The sequence below is a fragment of the Vombatus ursinus genome, unplaced genomic scaffold (genome assembly GCF_900497805.2).
Source record: "Vombatus ursinus unplaced genomic scaffold, bare-nosed wombat genome assembly UNPS02011572.1, whole genome shotgun sequence".
Classification (NCBI taxonomy): Eukaryota; Metazoa; Chordata; class Mammalia; order Diprotodontia; family Vombatidae; genus Vombatus; species Vombatus ursinus.
Window position 1 is genome coordinate 2439217 of NW_020951350.1, and position 21704 is coordinate 2460920.

The window sequence follows — 21704 nt, forward strand, 5'->3', positions numbered from 1 at the left end:
TAACAATCAATACTAAAATTCTTCAGAGAGACCTCGAGAGCATCCTTGTACCACTTGGTACAAGGCACTTCTTGGCCACTGTGTGAGCACTTGCCTTATGTGAATATTCTGTAAAGCATGTGTTTGGCAGTCAGGCTATGCAGCAAGCACCATCAGAGCTGCACTCTCTGCGGCAGCATTTAATCAGAAGGAATTTCAGACAAGCAGGACAGCTTTGAAAGTTACATATTGAAAAACTGTACATAATAAGGATTTAAAGTTTAATGTACAATCCTCTTTTATTGTTCTGTATACATAAGAAAGTGCTCATTTTATTTGGTGTTTTAAGTTCAGGGTAAAAAATATACAAAACTTTAAAAACAAAACTCCCTTTTTTTTTTTCCTCCTTCAACCACACTTCATTTGTGGCTCTTCTAATGTGAAGGTAAGAAGTTAACACTTGTGATAAAATTACACTGAACAAAAATTTCTTTAAGAAAGACTTATCGAACATACCAAATGTTTTCAAATAAAGAATATGCTTTTAGAGATCCACCAAAAATATGCAAAAAGGCTGGAACATTAGAGTAAATCTAGCAAGTCTTGGGAAGTGAAAATAAGTTCAGGGGAACAGTTCAGTCACAAAGCTAAAAATTATGGGTATTCCTAGGCAAGTAAGTATATAGGCTAATACATTACATATAATTGACATACTTGTGCATATATGTGTATATGCATATGTGTGTATATTTATATATCAGTTATGAAAAAGGACTCAAGCAAAACAGATTCTATGTTATTAAGTCAAATCACCAAAAACTATAGAGGTCTCTTTTAGGAGGGGACTATTTACCATTTTAGAAAACTTACCTTTGGGTACTTAAACACCTAAGTTTAAAAAATGGTTTCTGCACCAGCTACCCTCACTGAGCAAGCATTCTTTTGTCATTTATGGCTGTTTGAGATTATGGCAGAAGATGAGCCTGTAGTTCCTCATTGAAGAAACGCAGAACTCGATCAGTACTTCAGCAGTTAATCTAAAATAAGACAAAAACAAATTATTTTGATTTTTAGATTACCTTTAATTTAAAAAAAAAAAAGGCAGAATAAAAAATTTATCCACAAAGCTACTTTGAGAGGATGCTGAATGATTAGTCTACCTGTGTTCCTTAAAAAATGCTTAAAGCGGGGCAGCTAGGTGGCACAATGGATAGAGCACCGGCCCTAAAGTCAGGAGGACCTGAGTTCAAATCCGGCCTCAGACCAAACACTTGACACGTACCAGCTGTGTGACCTTGGGCAAGTCACTTAACCCCGATTGCCTCACTAAAAAAAAAGAAAGAAAGAAAGAAAAAAGAAAAAAAAGAAATGGTTAAAGCAAATTTCAAGCTCATGTTATGAGCTGGATGCCTTTTACTACCAAAAACCATCAGAATTTATTGACAGAATTAATAGATAAGAACAGTTTAGGGAGCAAAATACAGCCTAAGTAAGGAATGATTCCACTTAAAAATTATTTTCTTGTTCCATGTATGTCCCATATTCTTGTAACACTCATTCCCCCAAGCACTACAGAAGATACAAAGGTAAATGTGGCCTGGAACTGCTCTCAAGCAACTTATAGCCTAATAGAAGAAGACAACCTATATTAAAATAAATATAAAAGAAATTACTCCTTCCTCCTATACTAGTAATCAACATGGTTTCTAGTATTTTCCAAAAAAAGGGAAAATAATGGCATAGGCTTGATGTCATAATTTTAAAGTAGAACTACATTTCTACCTTCTATACATATATATGTGTATATATAGGTGTGTACACACACACACACATACACACAGAGCTGATTATCCTGTCTAAACTATAAATAAGCTAATAGAAGACAAAAGGTCAATTTGTCACACATGCACTTTATTTCTAATAGTCCAGAAATGAAGCTTTTAGAAATAATAGCAAGTTACATCGTAGCACTTAGAATTTAGGTAAGCAAGAAGCATCATATGGTGTGGTTTTCAAAAGTCTATTATACTCACAATTTATAACCCCCAGGACGAACATTAAAATTGTGGGGAAGTAAAGCCATGTTCATAAACATGTCTTTCAACAGATAATTATTTCCCAAACATCCTGAACTGCTTGTTTAAACATGTGAACTATTAAGCTGAAAAAAAAAAACCAAAACTTCAAAGTATAAAATTATTTTTAAAGGCCTTTTAAAGCACTTAAGTTTTTGGTTTAAGATTTTTAATGGAATTCTATTAAGACTCAGAAAAACACTGCCTCAACATACAGGAAATCAAAGTGAAAAAATAGTTAAAAGCCTCTAAGCTTATTCTAATAAATGAGGATTTCTAAGACATGTTTTGTCACTGTCAAATTAGGAAATCTCACAAATCTAGTTAGCTCAAATGGCTAGGGAGCTATGGTAATTAACAAGATTCTTGGCTAGTCTGCTCAGTTCTAGTGGGCAAATCTAGCATCTCAAACCTGACTAAAATGCATGCTGGTGAACAAGTGCTAGCCATGCCCTCCTTGTTCTGATAGATCCTATGTGCGCTGCTGTGGTATCTAATAGCTATAGCTATTGGTAAATATGTAGGAATGCATATACATGGCTCTAAATTTAACCAGAACAGATAACTCTTAACTCCATATGAGAAGGAGTCTTAGGTGGCTGCATGCTCTATTCAGCAAAAGAAACTGAAAAGAAGTTCCTTTGCAGTAGCCCCAATTGTCACTTGCTATGAACACCAATAAACAACTATTTCTAGAAAACTACCTGAGGAAGAATATTTTTGGAAAACCAGACATTCTCCTTCTCAGAGGTACAGGAAAAAGACCAATTGAAAGTTAAGCAACTTAAACTGGGGACTAACATTTCAAAGTAAGCAACTCTAATCAAAGACTTTTTTCCTCACAATCTTGAAAAGTTTAACTAAAAATTACTGAAATCAGTATATTTTATCTTCTTTTTTACAAAATTTAGGACATGACAATGAGTTGATTCTTAGAAGAATAAAGCAAGTTGATTTTTGGAAAGCATTTTTCCAACAAAATTATATGATAGCACAATAGGACATATCCTTCACTTCAAAGTTTGACCAAGGTCATAAAGAGGGTTATTGTTATGAAAATATTCAATTACTTCATCTTAATCTTTTGATATTCAAATGATTCTCTTTTGAAACTCCTATATACCCAAAGACTAATGCAATGGATAGTGACAGGCAGGGACTGGAGCTAAAAATGTTAATCAACCAACACTGACTAGGCTCCTATTATGTGCTGGGGTACTGGGATTACAAAGACAGTCCCTACCCTCCAGGAGTATACATTCTGACTAAAGTGGCAGTGTTTGAAAAGGAATAAATTTTATAAGTTAATAGTTCATTAGTGCATTTTTTTAAAACAATATAATCAGTTTTACAAGGAGAAAACACAGAGAGCCAGACAGAACTTCAGTCAAAAACACCGAAGTTCACAAGTCCACCTCTGACACAAATTGGCCACATTTAACTCTGGGCAAGTGATTTAATTTCTCAGGGCTCCCAGGACCACTACCCACAGCCAATGGAAAAAGTCAATGAAGATTTTTAAGCACAGGAGAATAACCTGGAAGCACTTTAAGAGGATAACAGCAGATCAGGCAAGAGGAGATAAAAAGCCTGAACTAAGATAATGGCTATATGAACAAAGAAAGATTTTAGAGATGTTGAAATAAAATGAGCAAGATCTGGCAAATAATTTTATTAGGGGGAAGAGAAGAATGAGAGAAAGAGAAGAATAAAAGATGATTTATGAATCAAATGACTGGAGCCAAGTGGTATCCTCAGAAACAGATATGTTAGAAGGAAGTTTGTTGAGTCTGACAGACCTACACAGGATACCCACAGGTTAAATTACAGTAGAATGATGGCATAAACAGAGATGTTGTAGAATTCTAAATGGAACTTCTCAGCACTTGCAAAAGCTTTAGACATCAGAAGACACTGATTCTTTATTACGGTTTGTTGCACTTCAAAATGTATAGTTTTCCTTCTTCCTGGTACAAGTTTATTGACAGCACTACTATTTAGGGTCATGACTAGGATAATATTTTAGCTAACAAAACAGAAATATCCTTCCCTTCTTGATATCAGGTACATAGGTATACCTAGTAAGTCCAGGTGAATAGAGTGCTGGGCCTGGAGTAAGAAAACTCATCTTCCTGAGTTCAAATCTCGCCTCAGACACTAGCTATATGACCCCGAGCAAGTTACTTAATTGTTTGTTTAAGTTTCCTCATTCGTAAAATGAGCTGAAGAAATGTCAAACCACTTCAGTATCTTTGCCAAGAAAACCCCAAATGGGGTCACGAATAGTAGGATATGACTGAAAATGACTAAACAACAAGGCTAGCATAGTACTTTACAGTGAGTACTCAAATGGTCACAGAAGGCCAAAGAAAAGCCTGGCATATGCACTAGGTGAACTTAAGGGGAGTAGGGGAGTAGGAAGAGGCAGGGCCATACTCTAGTAATTTCTGCATCTTAGGCAAAAGATAGGAAGATTCCTTTTGTTGTGTGGGGAGGGAGAGGGGAGGGAAGAAACAGAGACCCCAAGACACCAACTTGAGGGACAATAAGCAAGAGCTCACTCCTATGAATGATATGGTAGCTTCCTATTTTAACTAAGTTAGTCCATGGCTGGTCTAGGAGTTTAAGAATGGGGAGCTTGCAGGGAGAGAGTCTAATAATTTTCTGCACATACCTCTCACTCCCTTCTACCACCACCATCCCTGCCCACACACAAGTATGACTCCAAATATTTCTCCCTCTTTTCAGCATGATGGGTAAGGCCTAGTCCAAGGGCCAAGACCCACAGCAGACAAGCAAAGGCAATGGGAATTAGTACCTACCCAGCAACATAAGCTGTGCGTGACGAGACAATACTATCACAACAACTTTGGGAAGGGGAAAGTATAGAATACTGAGGGAGAAGACAAGAACCACTGCTGTTCCCATGATCCCTTCATCCATCTCCCCTTCTTCTGATCTGCATAAGGGTCTAAATATAAGAGAAAAAAATCAAGACAGGATGGAAGTTTATGTGATATGGATTAGATGTTCCCTACCACCACACCATGGTTAGGAGTCAAAGTGTTGAACCCATCATGCCTGGGTAAACAGAATGGCAAAACCCCCTGACGAGAAGCTGTTCAGTCCCAAGCTTGCACCCTATGCCTGTGCCCAGGTATTTAAAGTATCCTCATTATAAATGTTTCAAGATTTAGCTCCTCTCTCCATGACCCTGCTCCAAATCTTGGCATTAGTAGGAGGTACCCAAACAGGGAACAAAAGATTCCTGGCTCTGCTTTCCCCACACCTATGTGGAATGCCAGCAATAAACAGCAGCTAAAATAAACAGGCGCTAAAAGTCTTGGCAGCGCTACTCCTACTATTATCCTCCCCCATAGGTGTACTGGTAACAGCTCTACATAAATTGTTCCCCCTACACCTATAAGGAAAAAGGGAGTATTGAGAGGCAGAACAGAAGAATGGCTTTTATGGAGAATACTTTAAGTCTGGTAGTCACTAAATTTGGCAATCTACTTGCCCTAGCTCTAATGTAAGGGGCAACCAGTGGAAAGGAGCTAGTACCAGGTTGCTGTCTAGAAATTTCAGAGTGCTTATAATTCCTGCTTGAATATAGTACTTTTTTTTTAAAGACATGAACTGAAAAGCCTAGAGAGAATGTACAACATGTCAGGCTACACAATCACCAACCAGAATACATAAGAAGGTTACAAAACAAGAATATACTTCTTGCTCTAATTCCAGTTTCAACAACGTCCCTTATGTATCCACTGCTTATCTTTACCTTGGAAGTCTAGGGAGATCACAGCATCCTAACCAAGGTCTCCTCCTCTAAAGTTAAGCGAGTTCTGGCACTTACCTACCGGTACTAAGTACCAACTACAACATCAATATTGTGTTACACACTGTAGGTAATATAAAATAAGTATGACATAGTCCTTGCCCACAAGAATCTTATAATCTATCTAGCCCAGAAGATAAAATTAATGAACATTAGATAAATTAGCAAGCTATATAAGACCATTTATAATTAAGTTGTAAAACTGTTTGACAGTGTAGTGCAGAGAATAGAAAGATGGCTATAAGCTAAAGTTATGTTGTCTTCCTGTAAGATTAAAAACTAAGTCTGAATATAAAGGATGAATAAACAATATAGGTTAAAAAACATCAGAAACAAAGGCAGAGAGAAAGGAAAATATAAATGTGGGACAGTGAAGACAGCAGACTGACTAGAGTGGAAAACTGTGAGAATACTGACTTCTAAGTAAATGAGGTTGAACAGGTAGGATAAGGGCAGATTATGGAGAATCTTAAAAGGCAGAAAGAAGAATTTTGACAATTACAGTACAAACCTGGTAATCACTGTTTTCTTAACAGAGGAGTACTAATTAAAGTTGTATTTTAAAAGGATTATCATACAGAAAGAATTTGAGAGGAGAAAAAAAAATCAGGAAGACTAACTAGCTTCCTGAAGTAATTTTTTCATTTCTATATAAAATATATTTATGTCTAAAAATCAGATAAGTATGGCATAGTGACTAGGTGGTTGCCCTTGGCATCAGAAGATCTGTGTGGGTTCAAGTTATGCCTTTGATAACATATTAGCTGCATGACCATGGGCAAGTCACTTGGCACTGAGACAATTATAAGACTATAAAAATTAGAAAGAATCTGTTAACATTTCCATCACTGCTAAGATCACTCATCTGGACTAAAAATATACAGAATGAAGAGGTTGTCCTGGAAAATTCTCAAGTTCCCTTCCCAAAAGAAAATGTGATAACCTTTTATCTGATCCTTTAGAATTCAACATTCTCATATGTTCACTTAGGATATCTCTGGGGTATGACTTTACTTCATTTTCCTCCACTGCAACTCAAATCTCTTTATCACTTAAAGGTTTACAAAGTTCTTTCAAAAAAAATAAAAAATAGTAGTTAGTCAACTGAAACATTATCCCATTTTATAGATACGGAAATAAGTAAAGCGGCAAAGTGACTTCACTGTCATAAATAAAGCTAAAAGTCCTATTCTGCTGACTCACTGGCATAGGAAACAATCCAGGCTTATGTTTGCGGAAAAAAAGCTCTTGACAATCCAATGTCAATCTGGGAATGCTCCAAGTAGTAGAGTACAAAGACAAGCATGGCATTTTGGCAAATACAGTATAAAATGTAATATAAACTTCTTTTTCAAAACTATGTAACAGAAGTTCAGTTTCATATACAATCTTTTCTGGTTTGCTGATGACTAACACTGGAAAATTATCTGAAACAAAATATAAGTTTGTCAATAGCTAGGAAATTCGTCATGAAAAGTCATTAACCAACTTGAGCTAAAGTGAAATCTTCATTGCTAAAGAAGGTAACAGTATTTCATCTGTATGGACACATCTTCAGATGCAAATTAAAACTCTTCTCTGCCTGGCTAGTTTCACGAGTTGTGACAAAATAGTTTATTACATAATAGTTAACTTTCTGGTGATGAGTTTTTTTTTTAATTTAGCTAGCCTTGACCTCTTGAGGATAGTAAATTGTATTGCACTGCAAATTGTAGTCTTGAATTCAAAGCATTTAAAACTTAAACATCAGCAAACATTAACATTTCAATATGCAAAAACCAGAAAAGATTGTATATGAAACTGTAAACTTCTATTACATATTTGGTCCCAGATAATTTTCCAGTGTTAGTCATCAGCAAGTAGTTCTCCCTTTTTGCCATAATACTTTCCTTAACCAACAATAAGTTACTGAATACATTACAGTTCATTTTTCAGTCATTAAAAAAAAATGAATCTTTTGTGAGTCTCTAACATTTATATTTCAATGGCTTAATGATTTCAAGACTCACACCTTTCTCCTATTCATCTCTCACCTATACATTCTAAAAAATTCTCCACGGAAATTCTACCTTTTTTCCTCCTATCCATATTGTGATAGGAGAGATATCCTAAATTATACTCTCTTTCTTCTTCTTCTCCTGTCCCATGCAACTTAGGCTTCAATCATTTTTCAGTCATATTGGACTCTTTGTGACCCCATTTGGGGTTTTCTTAGCAGACATATTGAAGTGCTCCGCCATTTCCTTCTCCAGCTCATTTTACACATAAGGAAACTGAAACAAGCAGGGTTAAGGAACTTGTCCAAGGTCACACAGCTAGTAAGTGTCTGAAGTCATGTTTGAACTCAGGAAGATGAGTCTTTCTGATTCCAGGCCTGGTACTCTATCTATTTCACACATAGTTGACCTAGTAGGCCTGGTTTTCTTTAAAAGGTATTGAAGCCATCCTCAAGACTTAATTGGCTCAGAGAACTAAAGGCTAAGGCTAACACTGAATCCTTGTACTGGGGCACAAAAGAGCCATGAGATACTCCAGGCACATTCTGATACTGGGATAGAATACCACAATAGGCAACTCAGAGGCAGGGAAGGAGCTTGGGCCAGCTAAATCAACTTGGAGTCCTCAATACATATTTGTTAAATATCCTCTTGCTATGGCTAAGTAAACAGCCTTTTGTTAACTGCTGAATGCCCTATAAGCATCTCATTTCATTCCAGTATCAAACATAAACCACCAAGGAACTAGCCCGAGTCAGGCCCAGCTCAGAATACATGGGTATCAATAGGTTGTTTACCTATTATCTCTCAGTCTCTCTACAGGCCTTTCCCCCATCTTATATCCTAGCTATGTCCTGCATTCAAGTCATCATTGTTAATATGCAATAGCCTAATTTTACCCACCAATCATATGTCTCTCCTTTGAATCACCAATAAATTTTGGTTCTTTGGAGACTGTGATGCTATGTCATTCACTACTATAGACTAGAGCTTAAAAAGACAGGTTTTCTATCAGATTTGTCAAAAATGACCATAAAAAAGGAAAATTACACCTGTCAGAGAAGACTGGCCAGCTCAATGGTTAGTAGATCTGTGAACTAATCACTCATGATTCCAATCATGCTAGAAAGCAATTTGGAATTAGTTTAAAAAAAAAACAAACACTAAACTATAAAATTCTTTGACTCAGTGATACCATTACTAGTCTTAGTATGCTGGGTAGGCTTCCCCACCATGTTAGAGAATAGAAAAAAAAAAAAATGACCTGTATGCCTAAAAATATTTATAGCAATATTTTTTGTTACAGCAAAGAACTGGAAACTATAAAGGTATCCATCAATTGGGGAAATAACTGAATTACGGAATATGGATGGAATGGGATATTATTGCCACTTAAGAAATTACTAAAAGCATGAATTCAGAGAAACATGTGAAGATTTGTACGATAAGCAGAGTCAGGAGGAAAATGTATACATTGACAACAATGTAGAGGAAAACTTTAAAATACAAGACCAGTCACAACTCCAGGAGACTGATAATGAAAATGCTTCCAGAAGAGGGGAGGAAAGGAGAAGGGAGGGAAATATACAAGAACAAAGTTGAGAAGGGTAGTGCTGGTACTTCCATGTTAAAATTTTTGTACTTTAAAAAAAAAAAAAAAGCTGCACATAGCAAATTCATTGTTCAAAATGCAATCCTCTTTCTCTGTCCTTTGTATATGGAAATGTTTGACTTTGTTGATGACTTAAGCTCATGATAAAAAAAAAATGTTAAAAAGCATGAGTTTTTCTGTTAGGGAATAGCTTGGGATAGTTGGAAGCACTGCAGAGATCCCAAAGTGTAACATAAACCACTCTATTTCTCCAATTCAGCCATTATCCATCCATCTGAAGTGTTTGTCCAAGATAAGTGTATGACTTGGCTAACTTAATGGGTTGTTCATCCAATTATGTATAATCTGGATAATAGGTATTCTTCATCCACTTGAATTTTCTTGTGTTGGGTTAAACTCTTTTGTGTGTTTGCTTATCTAATCAAAGAGACTCTATTTGGGGGCTTAATACAATCAGTACAATGTTATCCCTCCTTCCATATGAACTCTGTGCTAAACATCTTACATGACAGTAGCAAATATCTTTGGGGTGTTTTATGCCTTAAAATACTGTTAATCAGAGGATTTCTGAACACTTTTCTATTGCTACACCTAAATCAAAGAATCCTTTACGATCTTAAGATATATGTAGAACCTTTAAGTCGCCAAATGCCTTGTTACAATGAACAAAACTGTAAACCAAGTTTATTTGTATTCTCTAACTCCTTCCGTTAAATGTGAGCATGAGGATATCTACTCCAGAAAATTGTTTATAAAGTCCTACATTTTCCCTTATACAGGAAATCCCAAAAGTCTTAGTGCAGTTTTAAGCTTTAATAGTTTTGTTTTTTATCAAATGAATACAGAAAAATATGGAAAGACTTTCACTAAATGATGCACAGTTAAGAAGAGGAAAACAATATATACAATGGCCACAACAACATAAATATCCCCAGAACAATCAAAAATGAATGTTGCAAAATTATAAAGCACAAGCTTGGCACCAAAGAGGAAATATGAGAAGACACACCCTCATTCCTTTGAAGAGCTAGGAGTCCACAGGTACAGAACATGATACGTCAGTTTTTTTATGTATTAATTTCACTGAATTTTTTCTCTTCTTCCTTTTTCATTTTTTAAAAAAATTCTTACAAGGAACATAGAGGGAATATCTAGGTGACACAAGAGAAAAGATGTTAATAAAAATCTAACAACTTTTATTAAGAATGCCCTCCATAGGTATGTAAATTATGCCCATTCAGACTGAGAGATGAGAAAGTACACAAATGGTACCCATTTTTTTTCCTAGAAAAATAGAAGAACAGTTTATAGATTCTCTTTAAAAAGAAACAAATAGAGAAATTCAATGTTGGTTTCATTGCATGCCATTCAGTATTTTCGCCTTTCACAGATCTTGAAAAATAAATTCTTCAGATATGAACAGGCAGTTTTCAGATGAAGAAATTAAAGCCATCTATAGTCATTTGGAAAAAATGCTCTAAATCACTACTGATTAGAGAAATGCAAATCAAAACAACTGAGGTACCACATCACACCTATCAGATTGACTAACATGACAAAACAGGAAAATGATAAATATTACAGAAGATGTGGGAAAATTAGAACACTAATGCACTGTTGGTGGAGTTGTGAACTGATCCAACCATTCTGGAAAGCAATTTGGAATCATGCCCAAAGGGCTATAACTGTGCATACCCTTTGACCCAGCTACACCACTTCTAGGGGAAGCACAGATCTAGAAGGCAAAGCTCCAGGCTGACAGAAATCTACCAGCATTAAAACATCCCTGTACAAGGCCCCAGTGAGCAGGAAAAGCTTGGGTAAGTGCTCCCTTCACTTCAGCAGGAGACCTCAACATTTTTTTTTAAGTCAGGAAACAGGCAAACACCATGAACAAAAAGCAGAAATGGAAAATGACCAGATTCTTATTTTGGGGAAAGAGAAGATCAAGGCACAAATTTAGAAGAGGACAACATTGCTAATATACCCACATTTGAAACCTCAAAAGGGAATATGAACTAGTCTCAAGCCCAAAAAGCTGTTTTGGAAGAGGTCAAGAAGGATTTTAAAAGTCAAACAACAGAGGTAGAAGTAAAATTGGGAAAAGAAATGAGAGGTATACAAGAGAGTATCAATAGCTTGGAAAAGGAAGGACAAAAATTAACTGTAGAAAACAAGTCCTAAAAAAGTAGAATTGGTCAAATGGAAAAGGAAATACAAAAACTCACTGAAAAGAAGAACTCCTTAAAAAGTAAAATGGATCAAATGAAAAAGGAGGTACAAAATCTAATAGAAGAAAACAATGCCTTAAAAATTAGAACAGGGCAAGTGGAAGCTAATGACTATGAGAGAGCAAGAATCAGTCAAACAGAAACAAAAGAATGAAAAAATACAAGAAAATGTAAAATTCCTCATTGGTAAAACAACTGACCTGGAAAACAGATCCAGGAGACACAATTTAAAAATTATTGTTCTACCTGAAAACCATAATGAAAAAAAGCCTGGACAACATCCTTCAGAAAATCAAAGAAAACTGGCCCTGAGGTCCTAGAACCAGAGGGTAAATTAGTCATCGAAAAAATCCACTGATCACTGAAAGAGATCCCAAATTGAAAAAGCCAAGGAATACTGTAGCCAAATTCCAAAATTACCAGATCAAAGAAAAAATACTGCAAGCAGCCAGAAAGAAACAATTTAAATATCATGGAACCAGAGTCAGGATTACGCAGACCTTACAGCTTCTACATTAAAAGACTGGAGGGCCTAGAGTACAATATTCCATAAGGAAAAGGAATCTGGATTACAACCAAGGATCAACTACCCAGCAAAACTGGGGAAGATGGACATTCAATGAAATAGGGGACTTCCAAACCTTCCTGATGAAAAGACCAAATTTGATCTTCAAATACAAGACTGAAGAGAGGCATAGAAAGATAAACAGGACAGAAAAACAACATGTTATTAATAAGGGCAAACTGTTTACATTCCCTACAAGGGAAGATGACACTTGTAACTCTTAAGGAAAATAATGTCATTATGACATTTGAAAGGGGGTATACTTAGAGGGCTTGGGTTTAAGTTGACTTTGATGTGATGGTAAAAAATCTAATTAAGTGGTGAAAAGGGATTGTACTGGGAGAAGAAGAAAGGAGGAGGCAGATAAGGATAAATTACATCACATGAAAAGGCACAAAACCCAAATGTAGTAGAGGGAAAGAAGGGAGGGAGATGAACATTGTTTGAACCTTACTCTCATCAGATTTGATTCAAAGAGGGAATAACAATCAGTTAGGCATAGAAATCTAACTTACCCTATAGGAAGTAAAAAGGGTAAAGAGGAAGTAAAGGGAGGTGGATGATAGAATGGATGGCAGACTGAAGGTGGCAGTGGTCAAAAGCAAAACTCTACTGAGGAGGGAAAGGGAGAAAGGAGAGAAAAAAGCATAGATGAACTCTACCATAAAATGGAAACGGATAGCAGAGTGGATTAAGAACCATAATCCTACAATATGGTGTTTACAAGAAACACATTTGAAGCGGAGGGATACACACAGAGTAGAGGTAAAAGGCTGGAGCAGAATATTATGCTTCAGCCGAAATTAAAAAAAAAAAAAAAAGCAGGGGTAGCAATCCTGATTTCAGACAAAGCAAAAGCAAAAACAGATCTTATTAAAAGAGATAAGGAAGGAAACTATATCCTGGTAAAAGGTATCATAGACAATGGAGTAATATCATTACTAAACATATATGCATCAAATGGTAGAGCAGCCAAATTCTTAAAGAAGAAGTTAAGGGAGATATAGGAAGAAATAGACAACAAAACTATACTAGTCAACCTCCCCACCTCAGAACTAGATAAATCTAACCACAAAATAAACAAGAAAGAAGTTAAGATCAATAGAATCTTTAAAAAATTCAATATGGTTGACCTCTGGAGAAAACTGAATGGGGACAGAAAGGAATATACCTTTTTCTCGGCAGTACATGGCCCTTACACAAAAACTGACCATATCCTAGGGCATAAAAACCTCACAGTCCAATGCAGAAAGGCGGAAATATTAAATGCATCCTTTTCAGATCATGACGCAATAAAAATTACATGTAATAAAGGGCCATGGAAAGATAGACTAAATTGGAAACTAAGTAATCTAATTCTAAAGAATGAGTAGGTCAAACAATACCACTTCTAGGTCTGTATTCCAAAGAGATAATAAAAATGGGGAAAGAGCCCATATGTACAAAAGTACTTATAGTAGCTCTTTTTGTGGTGGACAAAAATTAGAAACTGAGGGAATGCCCATCAGCTGGGGAATGGCTGAACAAGTTGTGGTATATTAATGTAATGGTGCTATTGTGCTATAAGAAATGATGAGTAGGAGGACTTCAGAAAAACTCGGAAAGATTTACATGAATTGATGATGAATGAAGTGAGCAGAACCAGAAGAACATTGTACACAGTAACAGCCACATTGTGTGATGACTTGGCTCTTCTCAGCAATACAAGGATCTAAGACAACTCCAAAGACTCATAGTGGAAAATGCTGTCCACATCCAGAGAAAGAACTATGGAGTCTGAATGCAGATTAAAACATACTATTTGCTCTCTTTTCCTGTTGTTTTTTTGTTTTGTTTCTTCTTTTTTGTGGTTCCTCCCATTGGTTCTAGTTCTTCTTTATACGTGACTAATGTGAAAATATGTTTAATATAGCCTACATCAGATTGCATTGATATAGGTCCTCCCTCTTTATGGAGAGGGGAGGGGAGGGTAGAAAACACTAACTCAAAAGCTTATGGAAGTGAATGTTGAAAACTAAAAATAAATAAACATAAATAAACATAAATTTAAAAAAGAAAACAAATCCTTCAGTTCTTTCAAAACTAGTGCCTTTGGGGCAGTTAGGTGGTGCATGGATAAAGCACTGACCCTGGAGTCAAGAATTCAAATCCACCCTCAGACATTTAATTAACACTTACTAGCTGTGTGACCCTGGACAAGTCACTTAACCCCATTGCCTAACCAAAAACAACAACAACAACAACCACAACAACAAAACCTAGTGCCTTCAGTATGGATTTCTTATGGCTGTTCCAGGAGTATTTTTCTAATTTTCAGTGTCATTTCTATTTCACAAAGCATATTTCAAAGTAAGATTATCCCTACTGTCACTGAAATAATATTATAATATTTTGTTATAAAGAAATTTGTCCTATTTTTCCATTGCTAGTTGTCCTTCCAGTTTCGTATTTAAATGTTACTGTGATGACTTGGCTTAACTGAATCTCACACACATTTTTTTGCAAACTCATTTTTCCCCTCTACTGCTAATCTCTGTTTCATGAGATTCCTCAATCTTCCAGCATGCTCCTACACAAATGGGTCAAAAATTAAGTGGAGTATATTCCTCCGGAAATCTCCTTCAGGGATTTGTTTGTTAGGAACTCTGTTTTGTCAAAATGAAACACATGAAAAAAGCACTAGAAACATTATGTAAATGAATTTATATTCTAGCCTACGGTTGTTGCCTGTAGCTGCATTCTTGCACTTCTTGGCAAATGTGTGATGGCTAATAAAGTTTCTCAGCTTCAGTGTATCTACTGCTTTATAAAGGTTAACCTTCTTTAGGAAAGAATAATAGTCTTGAGTCTCTTCCATCATCCATTTCCTATTTTTCTGTGTCAACAGCTTATTTAAATGCAATCATTTCATCTTTATCCTTTCCTCTAATTCAATGTTGATTTTGATGTAACAAGACCTTTTCCAGCTCTATATCTATGATCCTATAAGTCAAGTTATTCTGGCTACACAGGCAGCAGATTTAGAAATTATTATCTCAATAATAACTACACTCCTCCCTGCCTAAGAGATAGTCCAGGGGTGGGGAACTTGTGGCCTCAAGGCCACATGTGGCCCTCTAGGCCCTCAAGTGTGGCCCTTTGACTGAATCCAAACTTCACAGAACAAATCACCTTTGATAAGCATCTACTGAACAAGAAGGCATTTTGCCAGGTGCTAGGTATACAGGCACATAAAAAAGTTCCTGTCCTCAAGGAGCTTACATTCAATTGAGTGGTGTTCTTTTTGCTTATCTTCATTGTAAGCACTGTAATCAAAGAGCCCAGACAAACCAAAGAGCCCATGATGTTTCTTCTTGCCTTTGGAGGCACATAATAAAAACATCTCTACAAACTGCCTTGTTTTCTGAGAAACTGCAAGTTAGCTACAACCTCCTTTTATCTCGCGGTTTCATTAAAAGGGAGAATGTCACATAATAAAAGATTTAGAATCAGAAGGGACCTTGGTTCAAACTCTCTTATTTTACAGATGAGGAAACAGATTCAGAAAGGTTAAATAACTAGTCCCAGGCAAGGAGCAAACTTGTACCAGCTCTCATTGACTTTTAAATTTCCAGTGTAAACAGTTATAACAACTCAAATCGGCAAACATTACAAATTAGGTTTTGATGTATTGTCTAGATTTTTAAAAGTAAAGGAGAAAACATTAATAATACAGATTAAACTTAAAATCCTAACAAAGTGACCTCTTATCATAGCAGAGAGGATTCTGAGGATGAACTGTATAGATTTTCTATCCAATTGCACAGCTCAGTATGATCAAACGACATTCTCCACCAACCTGCTCTTTTTTCCTTTCTGGTTAGACCAAACTCTCTCGAGTATGTTTATGCACCTCATCCAGAAAGTTCTGTAATATTCTAAAACCATGCTAGCATAGTGTTTAGCCCATAGTCAACACAATAATACTACATGGAATAGTGAAGTGACTGTGAAACTTTGAGTCCAGGAGAAGTAAGTTCAAATACCTCCTCTGATACTTAACTAGCTGTGTAACTGAGCCTCAAGCAACATCAAGATTCTAAGTTACATACTAACTGCAATCTGAATTAGACTGGTATGATATCCAAAAAGCAATTACAACTAATTACAAAATAATACGAAAAAGATATAGAAAATCAATTGTTTTAATCACTTTACCAGCTAAAAACTCTAAACAGTTTAAATTTTAATCAGACTTTTTTTTTCTACTTTAAAACAGTGCTAAAAACTTTGTATTTGTAGCACAGTTCCTAACCTAATTTTTCCCACAGCTTATGGCTATTTGTTCAATAAATTATACAGTCAAACTCTCATATAAAGGCTTATGGCTAGTTTAAGGAAAAAAAGTAGAATCTTTCTCAGTGGATCACAGTATGAATTTGCTAAAAGGTATCATAATTTGGTGATAATTATTCACACTGCAAGAGAACATTTCATTCTATGAAAGGAATCATATCAGGGCCATTTTAGGTAGCTTGTTCTGTCCCCTCCTGGAACATGTGAAATAAACTGATAAAAACTAATTTCAATCAACATTTTAAGGACACATTTACTGTTTAATCATAGGACTCAAATAGCTAACCAAATGAAAGGTTCAAAAAAGATGTAGACAAAACACCAGTCAAAATAGAACTGAGTTCTGGACACAAATGGTCTGCTACTCAACAAATGTCTAGAATATGCTGACTATCTGAATCCTTTGCCCACTTGTCCTAGCCCAGTCAAATTTGGTCAAAACTCCCATTTGCCTTCTCCCCTCCTAATGAAATACTATTGAAGGCCACTAGGTGGAACAGTTGGATAGGGCACTGAGCCTGGAGTCAGGAAGACCTGAATACAAATCAGCCTCAGAAACTTTGGTGTGACCCTGGCCTGGGCAATCAATTAAGTTGTCTGCCTCAGTTTCCTCAACTGTCAAATGAGAATAATAGCACCTACTTCAAAAGACTGTTGGGAGAATCAAATGAGAATATTTGTAAAATGCTTTAGCAGAGTGTCTAGCACATAGTAGGCACTTCATAAATGCTTTTTTCCTTCCTACTGAATCATTATGGAAAAAGGCACACAGTAAATTTGCAGTTGTTCAGGACCTTGTCCCTCTCAATCAAGCCTTCTCATTTCTCAGTCTTTCCTTGTCCACTGGGCTCCTTCCCCATGACATATTGGGAACATGCCTAGATCCCCCCTACTCTTTAACAACCTATAATTAATCCTGTCACACCTCCTGAAACACCAGTCTTATATCTTCCTTTTCATAACAGAACTCCAAGAAAAAGTCTTCAGGATTGGTTGCCTCTATTTCCTCCCTTCCCACTCACTTTTCAACACTCTGGCTTCCAATCCTACAAATTGCTGAGGTTACTAATCTCTTAACTGATAAATCCAAATGGTCTTCTCTCAGGCCTCATTGTTAACTTTTTTAGCTTCTGAAAAAAGTCAACCAATTCCTCTTCATGGATCCTCCTTTGACAATGACACTGCTTTGTTCTCCTACTGGTCTGAATGTTTCCCTCTTAATTTCCTTTGCTAGAAAAGCAGCCATCTCTTCCACCCTTTAAGTAGGAGTGGTCTGTTCTGGGTCCTCTTCTCTCTATATATATTCTCATTTGAAGAACTACCAGGCTCCTCTGGGTTCAATTTTCATCTCTCTGCTAATGACTCCTAAATGTCTATTGTCTCTCTTAAATTTCAGACTCATATTACTAGGTAAAGAAGATATCAGCTATCAGCACAGAGATGATTAAACTCATGGGAACTGATGAGGTAACCAAGTGAGAGAACAGAAGGAGAAACAGAGAACAGAAAACAGGGACAGAATAAAGAATGTCCAAAACAGATATATTGGCTTCTATTTTCTCAATATCACAGGAGGCAAGATTATCAGTTAGAGCCTGGTGGTAGGGAGAGGTATTATGGGAGGCTTGAGGAGAAAAGAAGGTCTGGAATGAAGTCCAGAAGTAGTAGGATATCAAAGAGGAATAAAGGCCTACTCTGCTACAATGAAAATCTGTTTAAAATTAGATAATGTACATTTGTAGCAGACTAAGTCAATTCAGTTACATGGCTTCCTCCAACTCCATTCAACAGTGTGTTAATAGGAACAATAGACATGGGAGAAATCCGAAGCCAAGGTTTAGCAAAGCATCAATGATGATACAACAAGGGGGCAAAGGACTCAAGACTGGGACACTGTAAAGGTGAATTAGTTAGAATTAGAACTAGAGTCAAGGTTAGAAGGAAAAGAAAGGGAAGACAAAAAGAGCACCTGTTAAGATGGTGATGTGAAAGGTATTAGAGAAGCCTAGCTCACCTAACAACCACCCAAGCAAAGATGTAAAGAACATCAGAAGAAGCAGTGATCAAGAAGACCCAAGAACTGTAACAGTAGCAACATTCAGATCAATAAGCTCTTCTATTCAATCCAGTACTGAGCAAGAAGATGATTGGGGATATATGAGAAGAGAGGTGGGAAGAGGGGAGGAGAGGATGAGACAACTGAACTTAAGGTAATGGGGCTTGAAACCAGCAGGATCCTCTAGAGCCAAAACAAAGTATTGATTCAGCCCCCATAGGTTACTATGCAGAGAAACAGTTTAGTACATGCACACCTAACAGTTTTCCCTCTCCCAAGAGACCTCCTAGAACTATAATAGGAGATAGGGCCAGAAAAGTGCCCATATGCCAGAGAGCCCTCTAGGAGGCCTGAAGCCAATACTCCTGTAGGAGACAGAGCAGAAATCAAGGGCACTGCCCCACCTATCCCTTAATCGGAGTCTCATACCAGGAAGATCTCAGATATCCAGTTGGGATCCATCAAGTATATTACTGGATCCTCCAAAAGACTCTTATTGATGCCACAGCGGGAGACAGGGTCAGCAGAGCATTAGGAAATCTCAGTTCCTGAGAGAATGGGCCCTCCACAAGGCATAAAACCATAATACAGGGCCAGAGCAAAGGATAGAACCCATTCCTGGTTGGGGATTGCTTCAGAAAAAGAACAGAGGATGGTGCTAAGGCCAGCCAGCACCCACGGTAGACCACCAGGTTACAGAAACAAAAGCTAGGTGTTTTGGAAGAAGAGGTGGGGCCTAATCCTGGTCACCTCATTCACAACTGCAACAGTAGCAGCACCCAGACTACAAAAGGGATAGGATCAAACAGGTCCATCCCATACATAAACACAGGGAAGGGCAAAGCCTGGCCCTGGATTAAAATCTATACTGAGGAACTGAGAATAGAGATATAAGCAAGCCTAAGAATACAACACAAATACGATAAAGAGATAATGTGGGTCAAGAAAAGCCCAAGAGGTAAAACCAGAAGAGCATATATCTCCAACAAGTATAGGTAAAATCTCAGAGAAAAGAATGTCTTGTTCACAAGGATACAAGAGTACCTGGAAGAAGTGAAGATAGAGATTTTTAAAAAATAAAACAAGAGCTCTGCAGGGAAAAATTGAAGGAAATCAAATAGTTCAAAACTTTTTTCAGTGAGCTGAAAAACAAAAAAGAACAAATAAAACTCAATAACACCATGAAACAAGAATTATTAGAAATGGAAAAAACTGAAAAATTGGAAGAACTAGTAAGATACCTACTACCATAAAACTGACCTGAAAAATAGGTCCAGAAGAGATCATTTAAGAATCAGAATCCCTAAAGAGTATGATCATACAAAAGAAGCTGGGCACCAGATCTGAAGAAATCATAAAAGTAAATCTATTAAAACCAGAGGGCAAAGTGAAAATAGAATAAACTGACTACCTCCTGAAAGAAACCCCAAATTAAAAACTCCCAGCAACATCAGAACTTCCAGTTCAAAGAAAAAATACTGCAAGCACACAAAAAGAGTTCAAGTAAAAAGAAAACACTCAGGATCACACAATATATGGCAGTTACAACAACAAAAGAGGCAAACATGGAATATAATATTCTAAAAGGCAATGGAAAAAGACTTTAAATCAAAGATATCTTAACAGCAATACTGAACATAATCTGATTGGGGGGAAATGGACCTAGAAGATTTTCAAAAACTCTGGAAGACCAGAGCTGGGTAGAATTAAAATGAAAACAGAGGAGACAAGAAAAATTTAGAAAGGTAAAATACATTTGCATAATTGGAAGGCACCAAACAACTAAAAAAAAGGGAGAGAGGGTTTACATTCTAACAGGTGAAAAAAATAAGTTGGGTTTTTTTTCCCCCAGAAACCTAGTTTTAAAGCCTTTTCTGAGAGGGAGTAAAGCAAAACATATGACCTGAAGATGATTTTGTTCTGTTTTGTTGTTTTCAAGAGAAAGAAAAGGGAGGTAATATACTAGGGAAGAAATAAGAAAGAAAATTGCAGAGAACGAGCATCAAGGAAAGGTTGGAAGGAGTAGACATCTTATGAAGTTCACTCTTATCTGAATTAAGAAAAAAGAGTTTGCACATACATAAGTGTATGCACACACACACACACACAAGTTCGTGTGGAAATACATTAAAATCAAGAGGAAAACAAGCAGGGAGGGCAGATGGGTACGATTAGTAGTAAGGTAGAGTTAGGGAAGGAATGGGCACAAGACAAAAATGGGACCTCACCTTTGAGGATGGATCATAAAGAGGGAATTAAACGGAGTGAAAGAAAAGTGCCAATGATCAGAATGTGGGCTGGCTAAAGGGAGGAGCATAGGAGTGGGATTAAGACCATTTCAATTATAAATTTCCAGTGCTCATCACATTCTTCTTCTTCTCCGTGTTCCTCCTTATAAAGACAGAAGCTGGGACAAAGAGAAGAAAAATTACAAACCAGGACAGAAGGAAATATTATAGCAAAGAGCTGGAAACAAAGTAAATACCCAACAACTGGGGAATAACTGAACAAATTACGGTACTATATGAATATAAGGGAATATCACTGAAATATAAGAAATGATGAAAGGGCAGTTTAAGAGAAGTCTGGGAAGATTAATATGAATGAATAGCAAAGAGAACAAGTAGAACAATTTATACAATAACTAAAATATTACAAAGGACAACTTTGAAAGAACTGTCATCAAAGCAATGAGAAATCACAACTACAGAAGACTGGTGAAACATGCTTCCTACCTCTTGGCAGAGAGGTGAAAGAACACAGGTACGGAACATGTTCATGAACATGACCAATGTATAAATTTGTTTGTTTGACTACACTTATTACAAAAATGGGCTTTTTTGAGGAGAAAGGTAAAGGAAGAAATGCATTGATGAAAATTTCCAAAATTCACAGAGAAGAATTACAGGCAACTCAGTCAAACAGGGCAGTATGGGGACTATCATATATTTTTTAAAAGCTGTATGAAATTGAGTCTCAGTTCCATATATAAAGTCTCTTTTTCTGTTCTTTT

General features: G+C 36.5%; 1 protein-coding gene across 6 annotated transcripts in view; it reads right to left on the reverse strand.

Annotated features, from left to right (window-relative positions):
- FAM13B (family with sequence similarity 13 member B) overlaps positions 1–21704 on the reverse strand; it is a 173711-nt gene that overhangs the window by 78288 nt on the left and 73719 nt on the right. For 5 of the 6 annotated variants that reach the window (XM_027856518.1, XM_027856522.1, XM_027856521.1 and 2 more), the window contains exon 2: positions 850–1016. The gene's annotated coding sequence lies outside the window, so the exon portion shown is untranslated. Of the gene's footprint in view, positions 1–849; positions 1017–1139; positions 1179–21704 lie in introns of those variants that run through there. The other variant, XM_027856519.1, reaches the window with a different exon arrangement.